We start from the raw sequence: 6,000 nt of genomic DNA on the forward strand, positions 1-6,000 counted from the left end.
TACTCATATAAGATTCAACATTTTACTGTATAAAGTTTATGAGGTGGCTTTCGGTGTTCCACTATCATTGATTGCCCTTTCAAGTGAATGTGGCTTCTAGTTGTGTCCCATTACATTATGTTAAGATTTAAAAGTCCTTGAGTAGTCAACCTCAGGATGGTGCTTACTACTTTTCACTAGTTAGAAAAAAAGCACGTCACTCTTCTGACTTTTCTAAAATTCTCATGTGTGCTCGTGACTTGCCCCTTCGTAATTAACTCAATCACGATGTAAAGAGTATCTTTGGTTGAGGTAGCCTAATAACTAATATCAAAACTAATGGTTCAACGAGATGCAGATGGATGAACGAGAACTAGCTTAATATTGTCTTTGCTTGTCTACGGGATAGTTTACAAATATCGTTGCATGTAGCGTGGAGATACTTACACAAAAAGAAGCTTGTGGGCTTTGGTGATCATAAATATTCGATTCATGTGAGTGATGCATAATCAATCTCCAGATAAGTTTATAGGTACTTGATCGATCACGTGGAATTTAGTTAGAGAAAAAGATTGGTGGGTGGGTGAACAAGATCGTCCACATAAAAGGAAAAAATATATATACATATTAGGTGTAGTGATACTCTTAATAATGAAAACTGTGCTAAATAGCCAAAATGAACAACACCACATCATATTTAGAATATCTTTAAATTGACTAACGAAACATTTTACGTTATAGAAATTAAAGTCCTTTTTAGTGCTAAATCAGGTTCAACAGGGAACTATAGAGATTTGGAAGAGAGGAGAATTATAGAATGAATATGGGTATTTTGGAGTGAAATGAACCAACAACCTGCCCAATTACATGGCATTGAGGGGCCTATTTTGACTTTTGAAAAATAATGATTTAAAGAGATGGTCTTTTTTTTCCTTTTCTTTTTTGTGTTGGGATATTAGTGATTGCCAGGCATTATTACTGTTAATCTAAAAATTAATGATGCATTATAACCTTAATTAACACTATAAAAACAGCTGTATAACTAACTCTGTCTCCTCTCTCTTCTTTTACTTTCTTAGTTGGTTTAGGCTGTCCATTACCCCACTCTCTTAATTACAAATGCATCAACTAATAGCCCCCTTAATCCGTATATTTACCATTTGCAACATGTGTTTAGTACAATTGTTGCAATGAGAATCATATGTCAAAAAGGAAATTATTAAAATGTTAGATTGATTCAATTAATCACACGTTAGAACAATCGTTGACATCTTCTTTTCATTACCATGGCAAGAAATATAGAATTATCCATAATTATTATCGTTTTTCTTGACGCTTTAGTTGATTTATTTTTTTCCTTTTTGTTATGTGATTTGATGTTTTTATAATTTAGTTTTGTATCAACTGGTAATCTAATCACTAATGTTGACTTTTAGTATTATCTTGAATGAGTTTTGTTTTTTCCAAACTCAAACATTTCTATCATATTTATTAATTCTTCTTATAATTTTGAAATATTACATATTGTCTCACTAATTAATAATTTCATATCGAATTTTAAGTCAGAAACACCTAGATACATACATTTTTGCTATCAGATACACTTTGGAACACATATTCATAGCGACATAGCGAGAGGCGCGAGCGAGAGAGGAAAGAGACAAGCGAGATAGAAAGAAGGCGAGCGAAGGAGTGTATCTATCTTAGTTGCATGGTAATCACACTAGATACATGTATACGAATATCAGATGCATTTCAGTTACATTATGAAATACAGATATAAAAGTAGAGACGTGCGCGAAAGAGTCAAATAGATATAAATTCACTTAAATACAATGTATGCAGAATAAATTATACCCAAATTTAACTTTAATGTATCCAAATTCTGGCAAGACTTGTAATGTTGAAAGAGAGAAAATAATTTGCTCCTAAACAGATATGTTTGTGTTGTTTGCTCAAAGAAAAATGTGGTATTGAAAGATTGCTACTTTCTGCCTGTTGCTTTTACCAAAATTTTACTTCCATAATTATGACTAGAATAATTATTTACTAGTAGTATGATTTTAATTGTTTAAAAGTTGGGAACCCAACAAATGGTGCAGAGAGTACGTTAAAAAAGACAGAGTACTGACTGACAAAGACGAAATCATTTATGACTTTTGAACTAGGACGAAACCATAGCAAACACATTATTTAAAGTTTTAATTCTTATTAGTACAATTACAAATTTAATCATAATTGGTGCTTCCATACAACCTTATTTTCCTTGGAAGATCGAACGCCATTATATTACTCCTTGGAATTTAAAAAAAATAAAGAGATAATTTTGTGATTTTAAATTAAAATTATGTTAAATATAAAAAAATATCTTTTAATTTTATAGTCTGAAATATGTCATGTGAAAAATGTAAAATTAAAGTTTTATCAAAAAGTAAAAAGGTTATTCTTTTTGAAACAGACTAAAAAAAAGAAAATCATTCTTTTTGAAACAGAAGGAGTATGAGATAAGATCCCCTTCCGTCGTCTCATATTACTTATTCACATTATAATAGTAAATATATATTTTAAATTATTTATCTATTTATTAAAATTAAGATAAATTTATTTTTTTAAAAACAATCATTTTGCTCTTAGTTTTTTTTAAGTGTAAGTATTGTAAAGTTCGAATGTTAGTCTTGATGTTGATGGATCAGACATATAAATAGAATGTATTAAAAATTAATTAAAATATTTTTCTTATTTATGATTCATTTAAGAGACATGTAAAGAGGAAAATAGACAAGTAATATAGAATGAAAGGAACGTTGATTAATAAATACCAGTAAATAATAGTGCAATTTCAATTTATGTTACGTAGTTTAAGTTGGTAGGAAATTTTAGAAAGAAAATAATACTTTTAAAATTTATAATTTTAAATATGTTTTGACATTTGTGTTGTTATAAAATACTTTTATTAATGGTAAAATAGCATGAGTAAAGTTAACCGTTTTCGAATTTAAAACATTGTCATTTTTTTAAAATCAGATTAAGAAAATAGTGTGTTATACAAACTAGAACAATAACAATACTCCCTCCAATTCAAAATAAATAAATTTTTAATACTTTTTCTTTGGTCCAAAATAAATAATTGTTTCAAAGCTCCAAGTGGTTATTAATTATTTTATTTTTTTCAAACGTTAACTTTCTCTCTAATTGATTTTTCAAATCCCAGCGCTATTTTTACTTTTAAGAAAAATTTGAAGCAAACAAAAGTATAACATGACCCTCTAATTATTAAAATTATTTTATTTCAAGGGATAGTTTGGTAGTTGATTAAAGTTGTACAAATATTAGTAATATAAAGATTAATTATGAGTGAATCTCCGTATTATTTTATTTAAAGATATTAATTATGTAGAGACTAGTTATTCATGTAGTAAATATTTTGTCTTTATCCTTCATAAAATAATATATGAATTTCTACATAACTTATTCATATGTATTTCAAAATTGTCAAACAAGCATCATAATAATTTTATATATAAATAACTTATTTCTTATTTATTTACCAAATATCGTATAAATTATATAAAAATTAATATAAGAATAATTTATTTCTCATCCAACTAACAAACGACATATATCACACTTTAAAAATTCACTTATTTCGGACAGGAGAGAACACTAAATACCAAATATCGTATAAATTATATAAAAATTAATATAAGAATAATTTATTTCTCATCCAACTAACAAACGACATATATCACACTTTAAAAATTCACTTATTTCGGACAGGAGAGAACACTAAATAAGTACAATTTGCTTATTAACTCTGAAAGATGTAATTATTGGGGAAAACCGTGACACCCTAATAGCAACTTTGGAAGCTACTCTTTTGCCTATTTGCCTCTATTAATTAAAACTCTATAAAGTGGATAGATACACTTAAAAAATCAATCAAAACCCCCTCTTAACCCACCATTATTTTTCAACTTTTCAGTTCCCTCTATACTAAAGTGAAATCCTCTCTATGTCTATGCCTATTCCATGTTTCATGGAGTATCTATATATCTACAAACAATTCACAACAAATTTCAATTATATATATGTATCATTAGTAAATAAGAATATGCCACATGCTATAATAAGTAAATTAAAAATAATTTGCACGATGTATATATGTTACATTGTTACTCCTTATACCAGTATAGAATATACGGTGCAGAAATTTAAGCAACTCTAAAGTATTTTTTCATAAGAATACATTACTGAAGTATTTCTAATTTTGTCAAAATTAGTATTCTCATAAAAAGGACATATCTTTACAGTTGAATGGTTCAATATGGTTAAAGAAGTACTTAACATATACAATTTTAAAAATTGAAAATTCAAAATGGATATCAAATATCAAATAGAAGGTTATAAGATAATAGAGAATTGTCTTGATTATCATTCAATACTGGTAGTTTTAGTATTTTTTCATGCAGTTACTTATCATTCGATTTCTATTATTATATATTGTTTCTTGTATTTTGATTATCTTAATTAAAATTTTATTGTAATTATTGTTCCTTCTCTTTTTTTTTCTTCAAAATGCTTCTATATTGTTTTTTCATGAATTCTTTATTTTCTTCATTTCTATTCCAATATGCTTTGATATATTTTTCTTGAGCCGATAATCTACCGGAAATAATTTTTCTGTCTCTTAAGATAGATATAAGGTCTGCATACACTTTATTATTCAAGCACCTTACTTATGGAATTACATTTGATATATTATTGTTATTATAATTCGCATATCTTTAAACTTTAAATACAAACTTAATTGTTATTTTGGATCACTAATTTAAAAGTAAATAATGATGCAAATTTTCCAATTTTTTTTCTTCTTCTTGGTTGTATGCTCTAATCAATATAGACAATAAAATATTGTCTACTAACGGTGCAGAAGATAATTATATAATTAAATATGATTAAAGGTTTATTGTTAACCATTGGAAAAGAAGCAATACAACTTGGAGTCTTGGACTTCTAAAAGACACAGATCTAGACTAATAAATAGTACGGAGTAATATTTAGGATTTGTTTAAATATGATTAATTTTTTTCCAAAAATAAAATAAAATCAAAATAGCGTTCGATTATTCTATTGAACTGACGTTTTGAAAATAAATTTAACGATGAGCTTCAAGTTCCTTTATTGGTAAAATTTCTATCTTTTCTAACATGCACGTCTAAATATAATTTTAATTTTCAAATATTTTTTAAACCTTTTTTTTTTAAATATCACATTTTTTATGTTCAAACACTATTTAATATGTTTTTCACATACCACAAATAAATATAATTTACTTAAGACGAGGGTCCTTCAAAAATAACTTTTTTACTTTCACAAGATAAGAATATGATCTGTGTACACTCTATTCTCATCAAATTCATCTTATGAAATTTCATTAAATATAGATGTTGTTATTGTTGTTGTACCAAAAGTAAATATATTTTTGTCAAACATTTGGTGCGAATAAATATTTACTTTATTCTTAAGATTACGTGTAGCTCTTTCTATGGAGGGTCACCCGTAGGTAACTCATATTGACATTATCATGAGTTTAAATAATTACACCATCGGACCATTCTTTATCTATTGTGGTGCATAATACAATTTATTTTTGATATTTCAAATCTCATATTTTAAAAAAAATTATATATATGTATTTTGTTTTTAGATAATCTAATGTTACGAAAAATTATGTATGAAGATGGTATTCAAAATTTAAACTTAGATATCTTTTGAATGATCTAATCATATAAAAAAACTTAAACTATCAAAATATATAAATTAAACTCTTTTTTAAACTCTAGCTCATGAGTTGGAGCTGTCATTGTGGGAGAGTGCGTCTTTTCCCATTTCTGCAGCAATATAATGTATAGTACGTATATAGTATATACAATATAAATATCCTTCAATTTTGTGTGTATTTATACATACAAGTAGACTCCCCCGCTTATCCTATTTTTTACCATTCGAATGCCAAGAAAG

Source organism: Solanum dulcamara, chromosome 4 (assembly GCF_947179165.1).
Source record: "Solanum dulcamara chromosome 4, daSolDulc1.2, whole genome shotgun sequence".
Lineage (NCBI taxonomy): Eukaryota > Viridiplantae > Streptophyta > Magnoliopsida > Solanales > Solanaceae > Solanum > Solanum dulcamara.